The sequence below is a fragment of the Phaethon aethereus genome, assembly GCF_964289735.1.
Source record: "Phaethon aethereus genome assembly, chromosome: W".
NCBI classification, from domain to species: Eukaryota; Metazoa; Chordata; class Aves; order Phaethontiformes; family Phaethontidae; genus Phaethon; species Phaethon aethereus.
The window spans coordinates 8,270,746-8,287,488 of record NC_138581.1 but is presented as its reverse complement, the minus strand read 5'-3'; positions in this window follow the sequence as shown (position 1 = coordinate 8,287,488).

The window sequence follows — 16,743 nt, the reverse complement described above, 5'->3', positions numbered from 1 at the left end:
AGACACTTTGTTGATAAAAATAACCGTCATGCTAATTTTTCTGCACATAGCTAACTTGCGACTTTGGCTATGGCTGTTAGTCTCTTCAATCTCTTGCCACTATTGTCTCAAATAGGAAAGTACATTTTTAGGAATCGGGGTTGTCTATCCCTTTGTGCTCAATATGTTTCTAACACAAGATTCCTTTAAGCCAGATAAGACTGTGTAAGAAATTACAGCAGCTTAATCTGTATTATGTTTTCTGGTTGTGCAAAATGCCAACATTTCAGTCCTGAGGTTTCAAAATAGATCTCTCAGTCTTCTTGTCAGAAGAAATATTTTCCTACCTCCATAATATTTAAATGCAAATGTTTTTACTAGAATAATTGAATAAAAGGTAAAATGTACTTTTTCATTCCTTCCTTTTGAAATGTATAATGAAATAATTTTTGAATTTTCAGTTCATCAAAACTCATTGGTTGTAGTGGCAACAAATGTCTTTGGTGCAAATTTTGACAAAATTACTACTACTACTAAACACTGAAACAGGCTAAAATACTGTAAGAAAGCATTAGGGAAGAAAAAACAAATTTCTTAGAAAAATTTATCTTTCTGGCTGAGAATAACATTATCTTCAGGAAGGATCCAAAGACTGAAAAGTACAATCACATACTGTTTTCAGTTGATTAGTCACGGTGTGTGCAATAGATTAGTTAAGTAACATAGTATGGTTATAGTGTCTGATTTGAATTCAATAATATACAAGGAATGACAAATAATGAACACAGAAAAAAAAGAATAACAAATAAAAAATTATCTGCACTCACAGGGATTTCAAGGTTAATCTAATACAAATTGGAATAAGGAAAAGTTTCACTTTTTATTTCAGTAGAATTTGGATCAAACACATGAGTTATTGTATAAAAAACATTAAACATTGATTTCTTTAAATATCTGTTTAATAAGAACTGTTATGAATCAAAGCAAATAAAACGGAAACAAAAGGGCTGAAACTGCATACTGAAGAGTAACAAAGAGTTTGAGAGTTTGGGAAAATATCTGCTGTTTTTTCCAGTTGCTTTTGTGGTTTTGTTTTCTTAGTTTTGATTTTTGCTAGTATTCAACTATCCCTGTTAATTAATTTTTAAAAATTGGATTCAAGAAATGTATCTGTGGCAGGGATGAGGGTGACTATTCCAAATTTGGAATTTTGATTATTGGTCTAGAAGATGTCATGAAGTTTTTCCTTTCCAAGTTGGGATTTTGCAAGAACAATTTCAGAGGATGTCTAAATGGGAGGATGTCTAATGATTCATTTAAATGCCACATAGTGCACAGTATAGTGCCTAAGGAGTTTTTTTGCTGTTGTTGTTAAACATTTCTGAGAATTGTTAACAAAAAAGAGAAGTTACTGTCATCTCAGTTAATATGAAACTAAATTCTGGAATTGCACATAATGAATGCATTTACAACTTCTTTGTGAGGGATTGAAATTTGGTTTCTCCATTTTGGTAAAGGAGAATGGAAACACGGAAAGAGGGTTCTCTGCTATGAGTTAAGAAGTCTCACCATACTAGTTGCCTGTTATTCCAAAAAGGACATATTTTGCTCTGTTGTAATTTACTGTGTTCTTTCTTAATGCTATTGCCTTTGGAAGTCTCTACCTAAACTCCTACTGCACTAAAATTTTCGGAAAAACCTTATGATTTGCCATATGAAGTTTTTTTATGTCATCGTTATCAGTTAGCACAGCCACTCTGTACAGAAAGGAGTCACTTCCACATTCAGCATTTTCTGGTAAGAATGACTTTCTTTTCTCATTTACGCTTGTAAAGCAGGACCACTTTTCCCCTGCTAAAGGTGTTGTCCCACTCTTTGTCTTCTGAAACTTCCAAACTCCTTCTTATAGCAGATTTTTTCATTAATGTCATACAATGTTATGAGACAGTTGTATCTTACCCAATTTCTACTGATCAGGTTTTCAAGGGCACACAATATATTCTTTACAGCATTCCAACTTCCATTTGCATTTGTGGTTCCTTCCCATGCTGTGTCTCTAGTCGATATACAAAACACTTCCTTTTTTTTTACAAAGCTTATTAACAAAATCATTGAGTAGAATGAGGGTTGAGGCAAATGTTTGAGGAATAGGACGAGCCATCACACACATTGTCATGTGCACATCCCCAGAGTTTGTGGTGGTCCAAGACAGAGAAGCCTCTGGAATAGACTAATGACAGTATGCACTGCTAGGAAGTTAACTTTCTGGATTGGTCTTTAGGTATTTATGCCCTGCCAAGATCTAACTTAAATGCATGAAATAAGTGGTTTGAGAACTCCTTGAGTCTTTAACTGGGAACAGAAATAAAAATTGTTTCTCATGAGCAGAGAATCTCTTTCTTACTGTAAGCAGTGGAAGAGGTAAAGGAGGGAGCAAAAAGGTACCAGCCTACCCTGGTTGCAAAGGTAGAGTAATTTAGCCCAAAGTCTATTAACAACCACTTTTGCTTAAGCAAGTTCTGACAGTTCAGCATGGGCTGTATACAGAAGCTATAGCTTTAAATAACATATTCCCAGTTCCCAAAATATGCATCTGCAATGTGGACCTTCCACATGAAAACAGTAAAAGGAAAGACAAAAAAAATTTCACCATTCAGTTACACTTATTCAGTGCTACAATGGACAAAACATATTTTTTAATATTGCGTGTCATCAGTCTCCATCATTATCAAACTCCTTGTGTAAGAATAAAATGGGTCGATGAAAGAATTGATCATGAGTGAAATTTATGCATTTTAAGGAGTCTCTACCACATTTGTATTTTATCAAATATTTCCCAATGATGTTCTATAATACAAAATTAAATATTTCTCTCTCCATTACATGTTCTTATTCATGAGTTGGGCATTAATCGTTAAACAATGTACCTGCTTGTTTATTTATACTAGATGTGATTATTTATATTCTGAGTAGTCTGCAAGGCCTTTAACTGCATTGCCTAGCCATTTTTATGAGTTTAAGATTGTGTGGGGAGAAGGGAAAGGTTAAGTTATTGAACTCATTTCCCTGCTCTTGTAATGGAAACCATTTTCTTTATTATTTTATTAAAAAGAAATTGATTTTTTAAAGACACAAGAAATAAGAGAGCTATAAAAATATATGTTTACACCTACTACTCTTTCGGTTATACTGGAAAGTGTCTGGAGCAGCTTCACTTTTATATGAATTATATTTGTGTATTTCAAACATGTCCATATTCCTGTTGATGATTATTTGAGTGGTGGAATTTTAACAAGTTTTGTGTGCTTCACTAAATCTGTTTTTTATTAAGGAGTGAAATTTAGCTGACCAGTTATACGCATTAGCTATCTTACTGAGAGCAGTCTAGATTTTCCTTATGCTTACTGAAAAGAAATAGGTATCTTTAGATAATAATTCACAACATATTATCTTCAAGGAAATGGGTAATATAGATCAGATAAACAATGCCCTAAAATGCTTAACTCTTTTCATTAATTAGGGAGATATGTCAGACAAACTTTGTAAAATCAGGGAGTTTGGTAAGAGGAATTTTCTCCTCTCCAAGCTTCTATCCATTGTCCTTAGATCAGGACCTATGAGCAATATCAGGTGTCACTTTACTAATGATAATAATAGGATATAATAAGAGTATATAAGATTACTTTCAGTATACTTGTGCTTAAATTTTAGCAAACGTCACATTTGTTATGAACTATGTATTTACAGAAGCTTGAACAAGCATAGACAGAGCAAAGAACTCTACAGTTAATATGGCTTTTAAGGCTCCATGTAAAATATACTTTACCTGAGTGCTTACTAAAATATATGTTGTGTTTCTGTGAATACTTTTGGTTTGGGGTTTTTTGTGTGGATTTTTTTAAAATGTGGCTATTTAAACCTACAATTTACTGCAGACTCTCATATAGTAACAGAAATTTTCTCTGCTTATTTGTCTTAGCCTGAGGTCTTGAGGTTATGGAAGAGGAAAATGTTTATTGGAAAGTTACCTAGGAACAACACTCAGAGAAGTATTCATCTTTCCTTACTTTATATGTCTACAGTGTAGGAATCTACAGCTCACCTCCTTGATCTAAACACCTTTGAAATTAATTACTCTGAACCCTCACATATCTTCTACTTTAGATGCCTACTTTAGAATAGAGAAATTTTGTCTGAGCTGTGGTTATTTTCTTCCATTGATTATACAGAGATGTTTTGTAAGTGAGTAGTTCAGATAAAGTTGTTTATAACTTATATCTGATTAAGTAAATCCTTACTTGAAGTAGCTTCTTTTATCTTTTCCATGTCATATATCACAATGGCCTGAGACCAGAAAAGTAAGATATTTTAATTCAAGATTCAGAGATATCAGACTAGGAGTTATCAGTATTAAGCGATTTTACTTCAAATCAGTAGGGTGCAAACCAGCCAGTTCCTTGCCATATTACAGTCATAACAGAACTGTGTAACTTATTCAATTACCATAATAATTTCCTAACAGCCTTGAGGTTTTCATTTTGGAATTTTCTACCCCAGTGCTGTCCACATTTAGACAATGCATGAGTGCCCATGAGTTTCAGATAATACAGCTGATCCGGGAGAATACAGAAAATACGGACAAGAGGGAGAATCCATTGTAGGGAATGATAGAGCCAGAGTCATGCAACAGTAATAATAAAAATGCAAGGCCCAGTGACACTAAGAGAAGCACAACAATTAAAACAATAAATATCAGCTTTAAAGGAGAGAATTTATTGGACCTCCACCTGTAAGACCCGGGTCTGAATTCAGATCTAACGAGACTGACCAAATGTCACTCTAATTACATAGCGATAAAAGTTCCAGAGTAAAATGAATTCCACAGTCTGAACTCAGCTCCAAGTAGGCATTTGTCTTCATTACGAGCCCAGCATATATTTGGCACAGTCTGTACTCCTGTCTTTAAAAGAGGTTCATAAGTTAATGAACAGGAAGATTGAAACATTCGCCTAGTGCCTAGTACCACATATCCGGGACTGGTGTAGGGGATGGAGTGAAGGACTTCATCTTCAACATCCTCTCCTCTCCCTTCTTCACATACAGAATGTATTTACTTCTTGTAGATCTTTTAGTTGTTAACAAAAAAAAAAAAAAACAAACCAAAAACAAAACCCAAAGCATTTTCACATGATAAAATGTGCAAGTGATAATGTTCCTTTCTTACCACCCCTCCTGTCCCTTTCCCTCTCTTCCTCCCCACAAACATGTCAGAAATATTCATAAGTTTTACATTTTCACTGTTCTTCCATAACTCAATGTTCCATCTTTTAATTGTGATTACTGCTGATATAAATAAATAAATAAAATATAAGGTGGAAACATTTCAGGATCAGGCAGGAATCAGGCAGAATTCTTTCTGCTCTCTTATCTAATTTCTTCTTTCCCATCAGAAAGCCCTCCAAACTTTGGTTGATGGACTCACAGAGTAGTAAGTACATTGGTCTGTACCACAGAGTTTCTATTTCCTTCTATTTCTCATTCTTTATTTTCTTTTTTTTCTCTTTTACATCATTTGATTTTCTTATGGACAGCATAAAACCCCTTTAGTCTTCTATCCCAGTTCTGCCCATGCATGTCTTAGAACAAATGATTCACATCATCCAAGGGTTTTGCTGATGCTGTATATCTGGAAAGCAACATTAGTAGTGTAAGGAAGAGTAATAGCTTGCTTAGAATTTTGGCAATCTGAAACAAGGAGGGAGCTGATTAGGCAGTGATTTGAAAATGTTTGGAATGATGGTACTAGTAAGAAACAAATCTTTCATTTTTTTTCCTCATTTTGACTGCAGTGTGGAGTAGGGTGGATGGAGACATTAATGTTTTAGAATCATAAGCATTAGAGTTGAGCAATGCTCTTTGGCCAGGACAGGGACAATGCCAAAAACTAGTCATATTCTCAAGTGCACCATGAATTCAAAATAACTCAGCTGAGTCCTGTAGTATTACCTTGCATATGCACAGATAAAACTAAGAGCTTGATATGTCCTCCTCACTGCTTAAACTGAACTTCTGTCACATCCAAATTCATTCAGAGTATGTATGACTAATTTAAAAGTCATTTGATCCTCTACCTTGAACAAGCTTGTGGTATTACTAGAATGGTCAGAAAAAAAGGAGCATCCATCTTTTGAGAAAAGACTGAAGGAATTTATTTTTTGAAGCAAGCAAAATTAAAGCAGATATGGAAGAGAGGGAGAGAGCAAAAAGCAGCTACTTGAGTTAAAGGTAATTTTAACACAGAATAAATCAATATAAATGACCATGAATAAATTATATTTAGTCCATTAATGGACTTCTATCCACTGGGATCTAGAAACCTTCCTGGAGAACCACTCCTACAACAACAGTGGGGGTAAATAATAGCTGGTTTTAAAATGATTGCTCTAAGTGTACAGCAAGGGTTATATACCATTGTGCCAATGGTAGCAGTGATGAGCCTGGATGGACAAGGCCACCCATTCCACTTTGTATCTTTAGGTTAGCATATATCCTGGGGTAGGTACCTCCTATCTCTTCCATTGATGTTATTCCATGCTCTAATCAATAAATAAAATTCTTTAGAAATTGAACAAGGAGAAAGATCTAGAAATTTCTTGCAACAAGTGTCCAGTTTCTGCTGCATTAAGCTGACTCACAAGCATGCTCTGACTATGAAGTTAGCCGGCAGCGGCTCCTCTTGCTTTATGATGGCTTTTGAATACAATATTCTTAAGTCAACATGCTCCATGCCTTGCATCAACCCTCTCACAACTGAACTAAGACCTCTGACTCATTCTGCCAACAGAGCCCTTTAAAATGAGGTGCTATTCAGCGCAGAGATTTGCCACATGGCTAGGTCATAAGTAACTTTACAAGTCCATTGACTTGGACTGTGAGTCAGAAATCACTTACAGTATTTAAGACCATCTATATATTTAACTGCTCTCTTTTTACCACTTTCTCTTATACAGCAGACAGCACCTTTATTAGAAAGCCTTAAAATGCTTTTCTTTTCCTAGGACATTTTATTTATTCTTCAGTCTGTTTCTGGTAGCCTGTAAGCTCCAGAAGCTTACCAAAGACTGTCTCTGAAAAATATGCAGAAATGATCCTCACATATTAGCACTTACAATTTAATTAATTTCTTCTTTTTTTCCTTTTTTCCTTTTTTCACTTCTTTCTTTCCTATGTTAAACATTTATTCTTTTTACTTTTTGTTTAATTCAGCTAAACCACCTTTTTAATTAAATGTGTCTCTTCATTCTAAGAGTGAAGAAAAAAAGCAAAACAAATAACAGGAACATCAACGAATAGATGTAGGTACAGTGATGATATGGAGGTAAGGAAAAAGTTCTAGCACTGACCTTTTGATCACTGGTGTAATAGACATGTAGACATCAAACTGTTTCTTCCCATTTGAAGCCGACTTTTGTGGCTTATTTGTAGACAGCAAAGTATAAATGTTCTCACATGGGATCTCCCAGATACAGGTACAAATCAGAAGAGTTGAAGCTAACACCATGCACCACTTAATTTTTCTTAAGAATGACAATTAGCTGTGTAACTGGAACATGGCAAACAACACTGGAACATTAACCATGGTCCTTTGGTTGGTCTTTCTTCTCTTCTTGTGTGGGAAAATATTTCCAGGACCTTGCTCTGCTGGTAAATATCAGATTTTGATTTCTATAAGTTGGGGGTGCTCTTTTCCCTCCTCACCAATGTTAAACTGGGCACTCAACTCACCAGATGGAGAAGAGCCCCAAAACCTTTTCAGATAAATAGATCGGGTGATCTTACCCAGACTATGTGACTGTTTTTTAAGAGTAAATATTTGCAGAATTTGTACTTTACTTTATAATGGATTTAGAGCAGGTTCTGTCTTGTTGTCTGTGCCTGTACAATGCCAAACTATTGTCAGCATTAAAAAAGGAGACTTTCATTAAAATTATAAGTAATTAACTGTTCTGATAGCTTTATATGGGCATCTATTCTTAAGGAACTAGTCTGAAAGTCTTAGTTCGTATTTTGTAATCCAACACTACACAGTAATAAACCAGCCTTCTCATCATCTCAATTTATTGTGCCTCTTCTACCTCACATTTTTAATATAAGGGATACCTTTTACCCTACAGTTAATTTGAAAATATGTATATATTTTTCCAAGCAACTTTATTCCAAGAAGTGCATCAATTCAGTATATTTCCTAATTTATTTAGGTTCTTGTAAAGTTTCATCTGATAGACATAAAACTGTAAGATGATGGCATTGAAATGCAAGTCACAAGCCTCAATTAGGTACAATCAGAAATCATGCGGTGACTTCATTAAGTATCATTAAGAATGATCAAAATATTGCTCTTAGGAAAAATACATCAAAAGCATGCATTTACACATTGATTAAACAGGATCTGCAATTTCTAAAATCTGGTATGAGAAAAAAGAATGTAGTAAATTAAGTGCTCATACCCTACTTAGCAACAAGGGACTGCTTAGCAACCAACAAAGTGAAAAATAATGGATACAGCAGAGCATAAGCTCTCAGCCCCCTTCAAAATGGAAGTATTGGACAGCCATAGACAGAAACTGAAAGAAATCACTAGAAAAAGTAAAAGAAAAAAAAAAAAAAAGAGTTTCTTCTCTCAGTAAATTTCACTTGTATTAAAGATAGCTAGTATGACCTAAGAGAGAAGCAGCTGGCAACCATAAGCCACTGAATAACTGTGGCTCATAATTCCTCAATCGATTGATCTCTTAGTCTATGTTCAACCTTCTCAGTTTTACATCCACAAAGTCTTTGTCCATGATGCCCAAGTATGGGCTCAACGTTCCCTCTTCGTGTGGTTTCAGACAGTTCAGGCTACAGCATCTGTACAGAAAGTCCATTTCCTAACTGGTCCTTCTCACATGCTTATGTTTCCCCGCCAGATACAAGCAAGGTTCATGCCAGTTGTCCAGATAACAGAAAGCAAGAGGTATGAAGTTTTGCAACTGAAGAGTCTGAGTGCAATTACTTGAAATAACATGAGTTTATAGATATACCCTTCAAGAAAAAGTCTCTTAGGTCTCAATTTCCTAGCTGTCATCTTCCTCCAAATGAAATCCTTCAAGTCTTTCTCAGAGTAAAATCTTACAGTCCTTTGACTTTAACTTTTTTAGCACTTTTGAACAGCAGTGAATTATTCTTTCTCTTACAGAGGTGAATCGCAAAAAACCTGTTACTTGCCTTGCTTGTGTTCTCAGAACCCCGCTGAACCAGGATATATATTTGAACCGATGAGAATTACTTAATGAAAGTGTACACAGTCGTCAGTGGATACTCTGATTCCACATGGTCTGTCCCAGACGAAATGATGGAGATGCTCTAGTGAGATACACAGACCTCTAAAAAAGCTGTGCAGTGAAATCCCTTCCACCATACAGTCCTGCAAATGGTTCACGTTGACCCTAATGGGGCTCATCTGCATTTTCCATATAAGCATAGTTTAGAGCGTGTTAATAACACAGTAATTATTACATTGGCTAAGACCCTTAAATCCCTCAAAACTGGTGTTTTTTATTTGACGGAACATTTTTCTACATGGTCGCTTACCTGCATTGTGATCACTAATGTTAGAGAATAGCTTACTTCCCGAATATATGAATCCTTAGATCCCTTCTAAATTTTTATTGCTCTTACTTAGAATATCAAGGGGTATTTATGTTATGTATATACATATCTACTTGTATTCTGTAACTGTGTAAAATCTTGTCTTAGGAACTACCAGTGACTATGAATTCTAACATGTAAACAAACATAATCCAAAAATGTATATATCTTTTCCACCACTCTTTACCATTTTATCTTCTTTCTAATTCAGTTATGGCCCCTTTAAAACAGAAGAACAAGATCTCAGTCTGTCTTCTCTGGATTCAGCACTTGGCCCTGACAAAATCTGTTTTATTCCAAGATCTTAAAGCAGATAGCAAATATTAAAAGCAATATTTTCTAAAGTGACCTCAGATTTTTACTTGACTGCTGTAAGGCATTATAAATCTGAGTAGGCATGAATGGATGTGCATCGCTTAAGGTTTACAAATTACATTTCTCAAGACCTTTGTGCAGTATGCAAATGCTGTTACATTTGCTTACAGTTGAATAAACTCAGGACTAAGAGGTTAAGTGGCTGGCTCAAGGTTGTAGAGCAAAGCGATGTCAACACCATGAGCAGACCCACAGGGTCCCAGTTTTCAGAGTCGTGCTGTATCTGCTGTATTGATTCTCCCTTTACAACCACTCCAAAGTGTTAATGGGCTTAGAAGCCATAGGAATATTAAAAGAAGCTTAAGAATTTTATCTGTAGGGGTTGTCTGGCCACTTAATTCTACAAAAGGAGGTTTAAAAAAGAGAGTGAGAGAGCGAAAGAAAGAAAGAAAGGAATAAAAGGAAAAAGGAAAAATGTCAGAACTGATTGATTAAAGGAAGAAGTAGGTACCTGAGAAATGCCTGGTATGATGCCAGTATGTTCAGGTCAGACAGGGCCATTTTTAAATTATTTGGTATTTTCAGAAATTGATTACTCGGCTAACACATTAAGAAGTAGCTCTACACATTCATTTAATGGGCCAGTGCCTCTTGTACAGGTCTGGAACAGCCACATTCAATCTCATCTACTCCTTGTTAAGTAGTGTTTTCTTCTTCAGTGTGTTTATTTACTGCCGATGCTGTAAGTATAAAATATATAACAAAAAAATAAATAACACCTTAAACAGTCTTTCAGCCATATGGACCTTCAGGACAAGTGACTTCTCTTCAGGCCTTGTGAGCTGAGTTAGGGCTCAGACATCAATTCTCATTCTTTCAGATACCTGCAAATTGAGCAATACTTTCTTTTCATACAGTTAGCTTTTTAATATACAGCCACTTCAGTCTAAAACTGCCCTGAAACGAAACACAGTATGTTGTCTTGCAATAAGCAAAGACAAATTAATAATGGGTCATTTTAATTTGATGCCACTGTATGCACTACAGTAAGAGCAGAGTACTTTAGGTGAGGCAAAAAGAGTAAAAACTTTCAGAGAATAACTAAGAGTCTGCTGATGTCTTGATTTATCAAGGTAGGGGTTGGCTGTTGGACTATTTCACTTTTTCACTGACTTTCCCAAACAAGATGATACTCAGAGCTACATTTTTAAGTAATGACATCTCCCTTTTTCTAAAAAAACGTTTCTAATAAAGGCACCCCTAATCATAATAAAGATTTTTCTTAACCAAATCATCAACAATTACATGCTCATGGCATTATCTGCTGCGATGCTGGGAATAGCAGGATGACTGGAACGAAGTAAAACATTTCCATTACAGGAGTATCCTGCTTTGATGTCACATCAGAGTTTCAGGAAAACACACAGAGGAAGGATGTAATAATAATAATAGTAATAATAAGAGTAATAATAATAATAATAATAATAATAATACAACCTGACCATAAGAAACTGCATTCTCAGCATGAATAATACAGATCTTTTACCTACACTTACGCCCGCCTTCCACCTTACTTATTGTTAATAAAACAGCATGGCAGCAAAGCTCAAGCATGCCAGCCAGTGAGTGAGAAACAGATTTTCAGTCTCTCAAGTTAGATGGTTAATTTTTAATGTGGGTATTTGACTTATGTACCCAGATTTAGAAAGGTTCTCCCTAGTTTTTAATTTCTTAAAAGGGTGGTACTGCAAGACTTGGTATGGCTTTGTGAGCTGTTGTCCTCAATGAAAGCCAAGGCTGATGCAAACCATGAAATGGGCAGTCTTCTGTCGTTGTGGCAGCATCTTAAACTATTTTTCAGTAACAGCTGTTCACTAATTCTCTACACAAATGCATATAAACAACCGTACCAAACAGTTCTACTCGAGCAGGTCTGTACGACAAAAAGACATAGCCCACTCTCTGGGATATGCCATCCCGTACCTCACTCCTCTTTGCTTATAATGTACGGTGACCCTGTCTCAAAAGTAATCTGATGGGATAACACAGCTAGGATCTACTCTGATGATAAGTTTTCCTTGCATGCTTGGGTTCAAAATCCAAGCCTGAAATTACATTTTACACCTCTAAAAAGATTCTCTGAAGTTCCTTTAATTCCATACCACAGTAAAACACAAAGAAAATGCAATTAGTTAATATTTTTACTACTTTATTATCTTGAATATTATAATGAATAAGATGGAGAATACTACAATCAGCTTCAGTGATACCTTATGAGTTACCTTTTCATTTAATTTCCTCAACAGAAGGTATATAATTTTATTTTTCACTGGAACTGTTAGTAATTTTTTATAAATGTCAAATATTGACTTTTTGATAAATAATTCATCAATTATTACAGAAAATTGAACAAAAAATCAATATTGCAGAATTAGACAGAGGTGAGGGAACAGTCTTTACTCCTTTCTGTTAAGGGGATGTGCAGAAGTTGTTGGAACTTCTAATCAAGGTCTATGACCTACAGTCAACCAGTTTTTGGATACTCACTAAATGACTGCTCTGAAGTATATTTCTATACCAACTTATGTTTCAGTAGTTTATTTCAGTTTTCTTCTCCATTGGTTACTCCTCTGCAGTTCTCTAAGTCTTTTAAAAGAAAAAATATAGTTACGCTTTTCTTTTTTCTTCTGTTGTACATATCTGGCCCTTGCAGGACCTCATTGCTTGCCAAAGAGACTGTACAGATGGAGAATCAGAAAAGAGCTCTCAGGTCATATTGCTTACGCCCAATGTTCAGCCTCAGCATAAAACTCATTATTCATTGTTTGGTAGACCCAGAGGTTTATCCATTCCATCAATAAATATTTCCATAATCTAATAGATCTCACAGTAAGGTGCATGCTGTAATATTTCAACACATTTTTGTTTCCTTGATTTCCTCCCATCATTCCTAATTATACCCCCTATGAGTCTTTTGCTAAATCTTTTTAATTGCACAATTGTATATTCTTCCAACTCAGTCAAATGATATGTACCTAATTCAGCTCATCAGGTTTTACATTTTCTTCAACATGGAAGAAACTACTCACCCTTCCTATCCGCACTAAAAAATCCTCCTGCGTACTCCCAAAGGTTGTTTCTGGATTAGATGTGTTCACAATACAGGATTGACATTATCAGGGCAGGAGGATGTGGCATTTGCTACAAAGCATTCAAAATATGGTTGCCTCATATTTAATACCTGCAATTACACATTATTTAACTTTCTGAAAAAGTTTGAGAATGAAATTTCTTTATATGCCACTTCAGAAATAACTGGATTTGCTACTCATCAAAATAATAATCATTTGTATGTCTACTCATCTGGAATTTTGAACCCATCTTTGCTGGTGGGGATCCTAAGGCACAGAGACACAATGGAACTCACCAGAGGTCAAACAAGTCATTACTGCTGGGAACAGAAACAACATTGCTCCTATTTCACTGAAAATATAGCATTTCACTGTCCTAATCTTCATTCACAAAGACACATCCTGTTTTGTTGTTAAAAAACTTATTATTATTATTTCCAGATGTTAATAAGGAGAAGGTCTTGTATCAGGCATTTGTGGGGCATGAATTTTGAAACATATACTTTTGTATTTAACTCCTGAAACTTTGGGATCACTGAACATTTTTGTCAATGTCTACTGGTCACCCATATGTCCTGGTATAAAAAAACCTGCAAACCCAATAACAACTTCAACATGGATGTCTTCATTTAATTATTCCTCAAAGAAAATTTTGCACCACTATTTGAACAATAGTCATTATAAACCTGGAAAGTCTGTGTATCAATACCTAGGTCTTTAATAATAAGATAATACAAATAAGAAACATGACCTTTTCTTTGTAAAGCTAAATACACTTCATTGTTATTTCAGTTCTGAAATGTATTCATTTATAGTTAATTCTCTTACTGCCGTTATTAAAAACACCTTGAAAATACAGACTTTTCTAAAAAACAGAATGGAGGTTAATTATTTAAAGGTTCCTTTTCATAGCTTCAGAAAAAGAAAATAAACAAATTCATTATTATTAATTGACAATATTTTACCAGTGTGTAGGGACTCCAGCGAACTAAATATTATGCAAGCCACAAACCACAGAATTAAATCTTGACTCTGGCAAAATGAGTACAATAATTCTATCAAGTTCACTGAAAATTTCATCCCTGGCTAGAGACAGTCCCTATTCTGAAGAGTATGCAATATTTAGTCCCCGGTTTTGTACACACATGATATGCATAACTTTTCTCAGGTGATTAGTAAAGCTCCTTTTTTATTCATCCCCAGCACCAGAACAAATTACAAAGATAAAAGCATTGCAGGGACTGAAGTGAAGTTGGATTAGTTGTCTGTGATGCCTTTATCATCTGTGATAACTTTACTCAAGGTTACACAGGTTTTTAAGAACTAGATTGGGGGTTAATTTAATAGATGATGTAACCAGTGGGTGTAATAAACAAAGCTCAGGAAAAAGGGAAAGAAGTCTCGCAGTAATGCAAATGGATATTTGAGGGACATTTTGGTGCTTCATTTATTTGTGAATGTTTTATGTTGGAAATAAACTGCAAGTAGATCAGACCACAATGAGCTCATAGCATGGCACTCTTTCTTCAGGATGTGTCTCGCCAGCTTCTTTTCCTAACTTGCTCTTGTGTTGTGAATGCTGCAGGGACCTCTTATTTCTCTGTGCTCTTCTCACCAAGATCACCTTTTCATCTTAACTCTTAAAAATTCTACAGAAGTGAGTTTTATTTCTAAAGTTCAAAAGGCTTGTACTTTCTTGAATGTGAAGCCTGAATAGGGAAGGTGGATTTCCTGGGTGAGGCGTTCCTCAGCACACGAGTTTTTTCTACGTACAGTTGCAGGGCAGACATACCGAAGTGCCAGGTTGAATCCATGTGCTTTCATTGTCTGACAGCATTAGCATCATGGCAGATCACACAGCTTCATCCTGTCTGGAAAGATTTTGTTTCTGCAGTTGACTTCAGAATTGAATCAATTGAAGTTGGAAATAAGAGTTTCAATATTTATTTTCTAGTACGCAGTTTCTGTTTATTCCATTTATTCTAGTGAGATTCTCAGCTTATACTTATGACTGAATGGAGTATATTCTGGAAATCAAAAGTCCTAGTTAGCCTCTATTTCAGGAAGGGGTTTCAACTTTTTTTTTATTTAATTGTATAGATTTTCCCTGCTGATACAAATTTCTGACTTACAAGAATTAGTATGAATAATGAGTAACTTAGAAATAAAACCCACAACAACAGCAACATGTTGAAGCACATTTGTCTTCAAAGCTTGGGGGTCGATCACTGCTGAAGTTCTATGAGGATTTTCAAGAAATCTCTAGAGGGGCTTACAAGAGGCTGAGGCTTGTGTTGGCCGTCTGGATGGAGGTCTCTACACACTGAGCACATTTCACCATTACTCTTACTGTCAGGAAAAAAATACCTAGATCCCTTGTTACTCTAGAAAGATGAAAATGCACCCACCTGGTGCAAACCCATTACAGTTAAATACAGACTAATGGCATCAACTTTTATTTCCTCTCCACCCCTCCATTTTCCATCATGAAAGCAAACAAATAACGGAAAACCATGTATGTGGCATCTAATTTATCCTTGTCCTTGTAATTTATTAGTACTGTCCATTTATTTTTTAATGTCTCTGCAGCAATGATGGTGATTTTCACTTCTCTCATTTGACTATTAAAATAAATCTTCAACAAAACCTGAGGAATGGGGAATTGCTTAAGAGATGCTATTGTTCAAAGTTAGTCTTTTCTACTTAGTCCAGTGTTGTATCATTCATCTATGCTTTGAAATCTGAAATTAGGGAAGGTAGGGCTGGAAAAAGAATAACAGACCAGTGACAAGACCACTCTAAATCTCCATTTTTAAGAGATAAGGGGGAAAAACCACACCTAAAAACATATTATTTCATATATTTCCTTTTCTGGTTATAACAATAGCACAGAAAACTGGCACTTAAAGCTGGATTGATCGCTGGGTAGATGACATATAGCCTATATGAGTGGGGGAAAGAAACTGATAAATGTTTTTTTTTCCCCTTCACAACCTTTTTCTAAAGCTGCAGAAAATGTGTCATGCATAAAAAGTATGCAATTTTCATGTAATTAGAGGAACAGGAGATGAAAATGAGTTCCATCAGAGCAATCAAGGATGGTAATGTGGCATGGATTTGTCAGTGCCTATTTGTCATGAAAGCAAAGCCCAACAAGTGTTCTATATTTTATTTCATTATTATCATTATTATACCTCAAAAAAACACTTTTAAAACATCAACAAAATAAAATTATATAATTGTGGCATAAAACTAACAACCAACAACGCACTGAATAAACTACAATAATCTCATTTTTTTATAAAACCTGTTTGTTTTGGGTTTATGTTAGAGACTAGGTTAACTTTGTTCCTTCAAAGAGAGTAAAAAGTGTGATTTATTCTTATGTTATTGTAGTTTTGCTTCAGTTAGCTGTTTCCATTCTGCAAATTCATATAGCAGCCTCTGCTCTGTTAAAGACTCACCCATTGATCCCACTAAGTAATAACTGAGGTATCCAAATTAGGAGTACAATCATCCTAAATTGCCCTATAATCTGTCAGAAAAAGAAGTGCGTCCCACTATTCCTAAGAAACGTGTTAATTCCTGACCTCTCTCCACCTGCCTATAGAGGAAGGTCACGTGAGTAGTC